This window comes from Dermacentor albipictus, chromosome 3 (genome assembly GCF_038994185.2).
Source record: "Dermacentor albipictus isolate Rhodes 1998 colony chromosome 3, USDA_Dalb.pri_finalv2, whole genome shotgun sequence".
Taxonomy (NCBI): Eukaryota; Metazoa; Arthropoda; class Arachnida; order Ixodida; family Ixodidae; genus Dermacentor; species Dermacentor albipictus.
Window position 1 is genome coordinate 28,053,988 of NC_091823.1, and position 11,400 is coordinate 28,065,387.

The following is an 11,400-nucleotide window of genomic DNA, read 5'->3' on the forward strand; positions in this document are numbered from 1 at the left end:
GAACCATTTAGGTTCTGTTAATGTATCTTAGACGGCAGAAAGTAATGCTTACTATAACTTAACGAATGCATGGGTTTCTCAGCAAAAAAGAAAGAAGAAGAAGAAAAGAACATGTTGGGTTTTGCTGGTTTATCTATTATTCCTGCAGCGTGTTACTGCCAAGGTTAACCATTAACTAATGAAATCCAAGAACTGTTCAAGGCCGGGCATATCTTTTATTTACTTCAAATCTGCTGGTCACTAAGGTAGGTTTAGCCCTGTCTGTCGTTATATACCAGAAGAAAAACGATTGGTTAACATAAATAAAGATCAGTCAGTTTATAAGGATTTGTAAGATTATTATCAAAGATTAAATGAAAGGTGATATTAAACTAAGATTATTATACTCTTTCATAGTGAACAGTTTTTGTGGCCTCGATTCGTGTTTAGCAACCATGAATGTGTTACGTGTCCTGCACATCCTCAATTAAGAGCTGTGAGTGTCAAAAATCCTAAATAACATATCACACGAGGTTAAACACCCCAAAAGGGGTCTTTAATTAAAATAATGTGATGTGATGTGATGTTACAAGTGCGTAACGTGAATTTTAAGCGCTCGGGGGGCTAAGGTGCAGGCTAGGCGTTTTGGCGTCGGGTCTCGAGCTTGCCGAATCGGTTGGGGGTCTCAAGTCCTGCTGCCTCCGTCACAAATCAGTGCAAATGATGTTTTATGGCGTTCTTGTTTAAACAACTACGCTTCTATCGGATCTAATGCTATCTTCGGCTGGTCGTTTCTGAGCACTCTGGAGCGCTCTCGCGAGCGGCGTTGTCTTCGGCTGGTTGAAAGAGGGTGCGCGCCCTGCGTTCGGCTGGTTCTTCTCGATTGCTCTCCTCTATCTTGGAGCGCTCTGAGGCGCTCCGAGCCCTGTCGTCGGAGCAGTCATCGAGATTGAAACGTCATCGCAGCGCCGCGTCGCTGCTGTTGGCGACAGCCCACCGTAACCTTGGCAACCTAGGCCACTGCATCCCATAGAGTTAGTAGAACAACTCTAGAGGAAAAGCTGGGCCGGAAAAGTGGGAACCTCTAGGGCGCCGCCCTGTTGCTACTGGTCAATGTGGCCAGCGCAATTACTATTGAAAGAGCTGAGAACAAGTACAGGTCACCTTATGCTTTGTCACCTAAAAACGCATACCTGATGGCTTTATGAAGGTGGTACGTTAATATTAAGTTTACAGAAAGCGATCGCTAAGTCCGTGACTTATGTAAATCACGATGTACGCATTCATGCAATAAAGGATGACGCGAATTTCGGTTTCGAATCTGTTTTTTGGATGCGTAGTAGTTTCGTTTCACATGCGATCGCGCGTCGACATCGGACGCTATGACACACTCGTGCCTTATGTGCCACCGAAGTCCCGAAGTGGTCTGGCATATACCTTCACATGTAAGTAAACGAATTTATCTCCTTGTTGAGAATATCACGCGAGTAGGCAGCTCTTGTGGTACATCACAATCGTTCGAGAAGCGTCACAGTAGAGCATTTTTCTGCATGCGGAGCGGTGTTTTTATTTGCAGGTTTCCCTTCAGTAGGAAATTGCTGGACAGGCGGACCAGCGCACCGGAATTGTACTGGCGAAGCCACAAGCAACTCAAAGAATCTGTTTAATTGTTGCACTTTGAACAATCATGCTTCTACAAAGGCCACAGCAGAAAAACAGCCTGATGACCGAGTATTTCTGTGCCACGAAGTAATCAAGAGGCGAGTGCCTAATGCGGACGAAATAGAGTGCATCAAGACTTAGAACGACAGAAAGCTGAGCTAGTTCGTAAGGATTCATTATGCAAAACAGAGGTGAGGCGTGCAGACAGGACACAAGAGTAGAGAAGTGGGCGGCGCGCGTGTTGTTTGCTTGTAAATACTCTACTCTTGTTTCCTGTCTGCACGCCTCACCTCCGTTTTGCATAACGAGTGCATCAAGCCACATATTAATAGCTTAGGCGTTTTATTAACTGTGCAATATTTTCAACACTTCCTTGCATGCCATTTCATGTGGCATATCTTTTCTGGTCACAAATTTGTGCAGCGAATCTATTTGCATGATCGACTCCGGGCCTGTGGGACCGTTCACTTGCACTTGATGCTGAGTCTTTTACATGTACCCATAAACTGCAGATATGCACATCAGATCCCTGCGAGCACTTTCAAAATTCAATTATTTTCGACAACAGGCACATATGCAATACTGACATAATCCGGAATACCACTAAGCAGCTGGGACACATTTTTGTTGACCATACTCGCAGGTAAAATAAGTACATCATGTGGACAGCTCCAGCTCATTTTCCTTAAGTCAGTGTGTACAACGGTTATGCAAAAATAATTTTTTTCTCGCGCACCGATTATTTTGCTTTATAAGCAAGAGAACCCACCACGTTAGTGTAACGTATCTTGTGCATCACACTAATATGTGCTTTCATTTACCAAGTGAGATGAGTTACTTTTATGGCTCATTCAGTCATATCACACTGCAAGCTGCATTCATCAATCTTCAATGGGATTTTGCAAATGTTTAATGAAACATGTTTCCCTTTTATGCAGATATGCAATGGCAAGCCCTTCCGTGTGTTCCAAAGGTAAAATTTAAGCTCTAAATTAAAGAAGACATTTCTAGTCAGAAACAAGCAAAAATAGTGAATGCAGAGTATCAGAAGCCCAAGGTACAGAAATTATGAGAAGTGTCGAATGATTTTAAGGAAAGAGTCGTATTTAAAAATGCAAGACCCTTTAGTGGAGGTCAAGCAAGTCAATATAGGTAGAATACTCTGCAAAATAATGCGAGTGAGGGGATGTCAAACAATGGGTCAGGAAATGCATTGTTTTTCTGCAAAACAAAAGCTGATTGCCATTACATAAGTCACTTTAGCATCATGATAAATTCAGAAATAAACCAAAAAACAAGACACGCAAAAATAAACAAAACATTTAATGATATTTCAGCAGAACTTTTTGTTGGGCTAGTTGGTGCATATTACTGAAGTACTATAGCGCCAAACAGACGACACAAGAAGAAGAGACACGGACATAAGCGCTCGTCCGTGTCTCTTCTTGTGTCGTCTGTTTGGTGCTATAGTACTTCAGCCATTTAATGACGCTCTCTCCACACTGGGATAAATAAAAACAAACACATCACATCTAATGTGGACATATCAGATGCCTTGTGAAACATAAAGGAACAATTCAGTTTCGAGCTATGGCACTTGCCGCATAGATGTGGGGGGGCCTTGCACCAATAGTGATAGTTACCACTGCATTTAGAAATTGAAAGCATTCGTGCAGACAAGGATGATTCTTTATATTTTTGGCTACCACTTCAAATGCCTCCACCAAGTGTTACAATGCTGCACGCAGCCATACTAAGGATCTCGCAACAACACCTGCAGGTAAAAAGCAGAAGCAGTCAAAGTGCTGGTGTGTTCTGGACACTATGTTTGAAAACTTTTAGGCAAGAAGAGTGCAAGAAGCAGACATAACTGCATTTACTTCCATAATTCCCCATTTAAATGGCCTTTTCTTTTTGCTTAGACAATGCCTACGCCTAGCCACAGCAGCTCCCTCATACAGACTCCGCAAACCAAGAGGCCATGGAGGCAAATGCAGGTAAGAGGCAATAAGCAATAGCACTGGTATCGACATTCATCTAATTTCTTTTTATTTCGTTTAGGCAGCCAGCACACCTCGAACAGCCACCTTGGCTGCGGGTGTGTCACCCTAGTCGCCAAGGAAACATTTGAGGGAAAGTGACAGGCAATGTAAACAGCCACTCCTCCATGTAAACAATACTCTTTCTCTCGGATGACTCCTACGCCTCACCACGCCAGCACACTTGTGCACAAAGATGCCGCGGAGGCACGTGCAGGTCAGAGGCAAGAAGCAGTGGCACTGGTGTCGACATTTACCCAATTTCTTTTTCTTACACTGAGGCAGCCAGCACACCTCGAACAGCCACCTCGACTGCGGGTGTGTTAGTTGATCCCTGTTGTACATATGCTCATAATAAACTTCAGTAAACTTGAACTTCATAATAAACTTGAAGGCAAATGGTACATTGATGCATTGTATTTTTGAACATTTATTGTACACATACAATATATGTTATACTTTGCAGTGCTACAGAGCGTATTTTGAAGCTTCCCCCTATATTTTGCACCTTTAATTACGTATGTGTTGTGTGGCCCTCAATGCAGTTCATGTTGTAGCAGCTGCTTTGTCTGTGTATCGCACATTGGCTTAAGCTCGTGATATCCACATACTTCTCTCACATATACAAAATAAAGTTCCATGTAGTCCTCAGTGTTACAACAAAAAATGAAAGTAAACAATCCGATCGTGGAATTATGTTTATTACAGTGATTCCTACGACAGTTACTGACAAGTTGACAACTTGAACTGGTCAATCGGTCCATATATATATAGCCTCCTCTATTTTTCAAAAATAAAGGAGGCTATGATCCGTCATGGCAAGGAATTGTATGTATACATAAAAAAAAGGGGGTATGTGTGTGTTTGTAGTGGGGGTATAGGATTAGGGCGGTACGAAAAAATGTACCAACACCGTCCTCTAGACCCATTCCGTTGAGGTACCGTAACAAAACGTATTATGCATAAAGTTCATACAACCAACTCTGATATTACTACAGACGCCAGGCGACGCGAGCTACATTTGTCATGATGCATTCGCGACTGCACCGGATGCCCTCCACATTATTCTCGTTAATCGTGCTCACTGCGCCGAGCCAAAAGAAAGACCATGGGCGCAGGTGCCTTTAAAGTATCTCGACCTTGCGAGGCACGGCTGCGCGTGCCAGGGGAGCTGTCCGTGCGAACACTCCCTGGCACACACCTGCCTCGGCGGCCCCAACCTACGTACTGTTCTGCTTCGAGCTTTGATCCCCCCACTGTCCCTCGGGTGCCCTGGAGTTCCTGCGCCGCCTGCTCTACTACCATCTCAGGTGCTCTCCTGAGACTTCCGTTTGTCGGTTACATGTGCCCTACAGCTGGATCATTACTTATAATAATAAAAAACCCGATCTATCGTCACGACGATAGATCGCGAAAGCGGCTTTTGCAACATACCGCGCCCGTGCGAAGATAATTACGGAACGCCAACGAGGAATCTGACCACAGCTTCGAGCTCGTAACGTCGTCGAGTGACACTCCTGCAACAGGCGTGACCGCTGAAAACCGCATACCGCCAGAAGCTTGAACAGGATCATCCCTCGGTTGCATAACTGCCAGCTCTACGACCAACATGGACCACACCCACACCATCCCGCAACATAGAATAAAGAACCGACTTATGAAGCCCAAACACACGGCTGCACGCACACATCACAACACTTCAAGCGAGACGCCATGCTGCTACGCTGCTACTGTTGCCGGATTAAAACTGACTACTGTCACCAAGTCTAACAAGCGTCTCAGGAGCTGGCAACCTCGGCGCGTAGCAACATGGCGGCGCTCTTGAGGTTCCCGATTTTAATGCATGGGCCCTATGGGTAGCTTGTCCTCTAGAGTCAGTATAGTAACTCTATGCTGCATCCCGCCGGCACGTCCGCCAGTTTTTCTGGCAGCGCCGGGAGCTTTGGATAGGCGAAACATCGGACGTTGGCAGTAGTCACGTGGGTTCGCATCAACAATTTCTTCCTCCGAGAGCGAGTCGCACGCTTGGCTTGCGCGCTTGTCCCCTGCCTTTGAGCTCGGGAAACGACCGATCTACCCGACTCTGCTTCGGGGCATACAGGCGACCAGTCGAAGATACCATTAGAGTGCCCGTCGGCTTTCGAAGCTGACACTGGCATACGCCGCGATGTTAAAAGAGCACTTAGATAACACGACGCGCCGCCACCGACTCGCGAAGCGGAATGTGAGGTCGCGCCGCGGCGAAACTTCTACGACACTGCGGCTCCAATCGGTGGGTTCCGCCCTCCGCAATGATGATGATGATGGTGATGATGATGGTGATATCATGCCCTTTGAAATGGGGCGGCGACAAGTAGCCGCCCACGTGTCGCTGATTTTAAAATTTAGGTGACGACATGCAGTTTAAGCGCATGTATTCGTGAATGATTTACGTTGTGCTAAAGAAAAGAAAGAAAGAAAGAAAGAAAGAAAGGAAGAAAGAAAGAAAGAAAGAAAGAAAGAAAGAAAGAAAGAAAGAAAGAAAGAAGGAAAGCTTCGTGTAGGAGTGCGCGGTACTCGGACACTGCGATACCATATTGTTCCAGAATGTCTCAAGAAACCTTCCATTTGCAAAAGTGCAAGATAAGAAGAGAGGAAATTAACAAGATTTAAAGAATTAAAGCGCGTAAAACAAAAAGAAAACTCGTTCTTCGCGCTTTTGAAGATAATTTTAGGAGGAAAATGTGCGGTAAATCGCCACTCTTTATAGTTGTTCGGAATTGTTCAATGCGAAATTAACAGCAAAAGAAAGAAAAGGACAATGAGGGAAGAATTTTGGGTTTCATGCCTTCTTACTATTTTTAGTCAGTTTATATAATAATTAATAATTTATTATGTAAATAATTAATACGTTATGTAATAATACACAAGTATCTGAAACTAGCTTTGATGTGAATATCACGCGTACAAGAGATAGCTGGGTTATGTCATAGATAGATAGATAGATAGATAGATAGATAGATAGATAGATAGATAGATAGATAGATAGATAGATAGATAGATAGATAGATAGATAGATAGATAGATAGATAGATAGATAGATAGATAGATAGATAGATAGATAGATAGATAGATAGATAGATAGTGAAAGAAAGAGCAAAATCGACCCAGCGCTTTTGTACTCATCGCACTCCGTGCCTCATCGTTGAGTATGACAATCACGTATTATAGACCAATTTGGCTGTTATCGGACTGCTTTAACAAAACGTACAATGATATCCTGATAATGACAACAGTGACTATGATGATGACAAAATCGCCACAAGTCCTGCGGGATTTTCAGTACATTTGTAGTGATCTGTGCGACCTCGGTGGCCTGAATATTTGTCCCACCACTTCGATTTAACCTTGTTTGCTTGCCTTCCGACAATGACAATGACGGCAGCACGATGAGTGTGGAACGGTCACGGTGATGACGACGCGGTGACGGCACGAGGGCTTGCATGTTGCGGACACGTGATGAGTGAGTGAGTGAGTGAGTGAGGAAACTTTTATTGTAGGTTTGGCGAGGACGCGAACTCGTCGCGCACCCGGCTAGTCTCACGTCGGGACCGGCAGGTCTAGCCCACCGGCCCGGTCGCGGGCACGCCGGACAGCCAGGATTTGCTTTTCTAGAGCGGGGCTACGCAGAAGCGAGTCCCACTCCTCCTTGATGAACTTGGGGTATGTCGACCCGCACTCCCACAGCATGTGCGCTAGGTTGGAGGTCTGCCCGCAGGAGGGGCAGGCGTCGTCGCGATACACGTCCGGGTAAGCCTCGTGGAGAACGGACAGGCACGGATACGTACTTGTCTGCAGAAGCCTAAGAGAAACGGCTTGCGCCCTATTCAACCTGGGATGAGGGGCTGGAAAGACCCTTCTAGACATGTAGAAGAATTTAATAATCTCGTTGTGAGTAGCGGGAGCATCACTGTGGGTGAGAACTATACGCAGTACATGCTGCGACCTCCGAATTCTTTGCTACTCCTGGCAAGACAAAGAAATGTCACTTGCGCTGAACGACGGACGTCATTTTTGGCCGCGGTCTAGCTTTTGAACCGGTATGTTTCTTTTTCTCGCGCTATCAGTTAGAACAAGCGTCCTTAATCTAGATTCCCATCACCAGCTTTCGAAACAGCTCGCGCTGGAGTGCGGGTTTGATGACGTGGCAACTGACGGCAATGCCATGGTGAGCGAACGCTCACGGCAAACATGCCATAAGAAGACGCTGAACGTTATCGCGGCTCTTCCTTCGTTCTTTCCACCATGCAGTTGCTGCAGTCTCCAGCAAAATACGGCCGCTCCCTAGAAGCGCTGCAAGCTCTGGTCCATAGGCACCGCCACACTGGCTCAACTGTGCTACATGTATACTACTCTTCTAGCGTCATCGCGCAAGTGCTATCAGCGCCCATTTCTCAGCCTTCAGCGGAAGTCGGGCGTCACCCTGAAGGGACAGACGCACGACTGTTTCATGACTTGTGCAAACTCGATAAGCGAAGTCTTGCTTCGCATCGCCTGGCAGCGCAGAAACTTACAACTCATTGGCATTCGAGTTGTGCTGTAACAGCAAATGGCGGCACAAGGAAGGTGGACGGGCCGGGCGGTGAGTACCAGCTGTCGTTTATTCCAAAGGACTTCGATGTATAGTATACAGGAAGCACGCTAACAGGGTCAGCATCGAAATGGCATGTTAAATGCACGTGTCCAGTTCATTGTAACTGGCGCCGATGCTCGCCCATAAAAGCCTCCAAGGTTGTGTCATCAATCTGTCAAACAACGTTAGTGTGGGCGTTTCGAAAGGGACATTTGCATTGTCATCGCGCCCAAGCTCATTGACCACCAGCTACCCCGACCGGCTCCTGACAGGTGAACTTGATTCCGGCAAGCAGACTCGGCCCGCTTACTGGCGTCTTAACGTAAGTGCTCATGGATTGTTGCATTGTCGCGAACCCCGAAGCAGTGTATGGCAGCGTCGGCCAATGTCGTCCATCATGAGGCTCCATTGCCTGTATCATGTACCGTCGCAGCTAATGTTGCCAAACTTGTCAAAAAAAGAAGGCTTAAAAAAACACGGTGTTATATGCGATTATATGACCTCCTGTGTTTGGTCGTCAGAGGTATGACGATCGAACATTTTAGGTCTTGAAATCTTATCTTGAACAGTGCTCTTTAATTTTTTTTAACAGCTTGGCTATGGTTAGCTAGGACATCCTATATTGTAGGCCTGTTGCGATGACAGCGGTAACTTCTAGCAGCGTGGCCAGAGCCTCCGTATGACCTGAGGCGTGTTTAGACAAATTTTACCGTCTGGCAGATTTACCAGTGTGTGAGAAAGCTTGGCGCTAGTGACAGTAAATTGCTGCGCAGGAAGTTCTCGTGTGGCATCTTGTGCAAAATGTTTATTGCCAGTCGGCGACTTGGTATATCCAGCCTGAGTGGTTGTAACGTTCTGCTGCTGAGCTCGAGGTCGTGGGTTCGACTCGTCGGCCGCGATGGCCTTATCCCGGCATGGGCCCAGAATGCAAAACGCTTCTGTACTGTCTTTTGAACTGACGCGTTAAAGATGCCCGGGTAGTCGAAATCATTGTGCAACCCGCCAAGTGTATACTGTGTCCCTCTGAGTTGCTTGGAGTCCTTAACGATTTTAACTTTCATGTTAAGTTTGTTGTGTTACTACTTACTCTCATTCGCGGAAAGCTTCTTTCTATTCCCTACCTCACGCCTCCGTACGTGTAGCCATACTGCAGCCTTGCGACGTACTAAACTACAATTTATTTTAAATAAGTGCTTCGTGAAAGCGCACCCTAAAATGAGATATACTGGTTATACTACGCACCATGTATAAGAATATGTCTGCATCATCATTGGACCGACAAACTGCAGGCAACCGACACCTGGCTATGCTGCTGTCAGTACGGCTGCCGCTACATCGTTTCTTCACAAATCGGGCGCAAGTACGCCCAACAGTTTCCGTGCTTGACCGAGTGAATTTCGAGCTACTCAAGTTACAAGAAACAATCCGGAAGACAACCAGAGGTGACGACGGATCTCTCATTTTCTGTCTAGTTGGTGGCTTTTTGTTTTGGTGCGTCGTTTTGTCATTCTTCCACGCTTTTTCGTGTAACCGGAGTAACGCAACATTTACTTGGACATCGAGTCCGATCTAGGAGTCATATTTTATCATTGACGTTCGTCATTCTGCTCCCCCTCCCCTTCCCTCCCTTACCTCCGGTGCGTTGCGTGCGACGGAAGCCGGAGCGCTTCCTCCCCGCTTTCCTCCCTCGCGAGCGCGAGATTGAGCCACCATCGTCGGCTCACCCTCGCACGCTTTCTCTCGCACATACATGTTATCGCCCTTGGACTTTATGCGGAACATCACGGCGACGGCGACGGCAGAATTGCGCCTGGAGTGTCCATATAATTGCTACCGCAATAATATCGCAATAAAGCTGGGAACCACTTGGGAACTCGGGCAAATTCTTAAACGTTGTGCTCTAAATCATTCGAATCGTGACATACGACTGAATTTTCAATTCATGGTGTGGGCTAGTTCACTACGTGCATCGCCCCTTGACACCCCTTAGAATAAACACAACATCTTGCTGAAATTGCGGTAGTAGGGAGGTTGGGTTTGGCTGCCTTATTTTCTATAAGTGCCTGCTCTTTGCGGTGGTGTGCCCATAGCAATCGCAGGAATTTCTACAGGTCAGTATTAAATTCGTCGGAAGTATACAGTTAGAAAAATGCCGGCTCAGTTTATGCTTGTAGACCACTTTGAACACGTGTCTTGCAACACAGGCAGCTGAAACGGAAGCTCCTATTTCAAAATATGGAATTACTCCGGATCGCCTATAGTACCACGCTCCGCTTAATTACTATGATTATTCATGAAAAAAATAGAAAACTTCGACGTATACCATGAATGAAAAAACTTGTTTGGCAGCAATTACCAATTATCATCTAGTTCCTCATTACTGCTCGTGCCGTCAGTGGAAAGCGTACGCGCGTTGCTCGCAACAAGTCTAGCTGTTCGGGTGCAAAATTAGGCTGAATATTGGGTGTGGCATACTCATCTGGTGATGAACTCATTTAATGCGACAGCAGTTCCTCACACCTGACATTTCCCGGAAAACAACTTCGTTGCTATGCACACAACGTTGTTCTCGTCAGCTACAACACTGCCTATCGTGGACTCCGAAATATACTTACACAGAAACACAGCTCTCGGAGTCTGTGTTGGGCGCACCACATTGCACGAATTGCCAGGCAAAAACGTTGCACTGTAGCACGAATGTTGCACGACAGTGCTGTGCTTACCACGTCCTGCTCCGGAGTACACTACAATGCTGCAGGTATACGAGTTCATATGCTAGTGGCGCCAGTGGGTACAAAGTTTCGTTTTAACCGTGCAAGGATATATATATATATATATATATATATATAAGCTCCATTATGTTTTGCCACAGTTTATATACTTAATGCTTATGCTCAGAGCAAGTAAATCGTTGCGCGAGTACATTAACTGAATTTTCACTCGTGCACCCTTGTGTCCAGTTCCAAGCCGTGCACCACATGGGACAAAACGCTTGCGCTGGAAATTATTGGATAAGGAACACGGACTTTTGTCCAATTTTTCGATGTACGGATACTGCACGAACACCGGCATACACGTGCAGTGCCATACATGCTTGAAGCAATCTGA

General features: G+C 46.0%; 1 long non-coding RNA gene across 1 annotated transcript; it reads left to right on the forward strand.

Annotated features, from left to right (window-relative positions):
• Positions 1-1,340: 1,340 nt before the first annotated feature.
• Positions 1,341-3,753, forward strand: LOC139057832 (uncharacterized). Its single transcript, XR_011513027.1, has 3 exons — positions 1,341-1,424; positions 2,580-2,614; positions 3,564-3,753. It is a non-coding gene; the product is annotated as an uncharacterized lncRNA (long non-coding RNA).
• Positions 3,754-11,400: the final 7,647 nt, after the last annotated feature.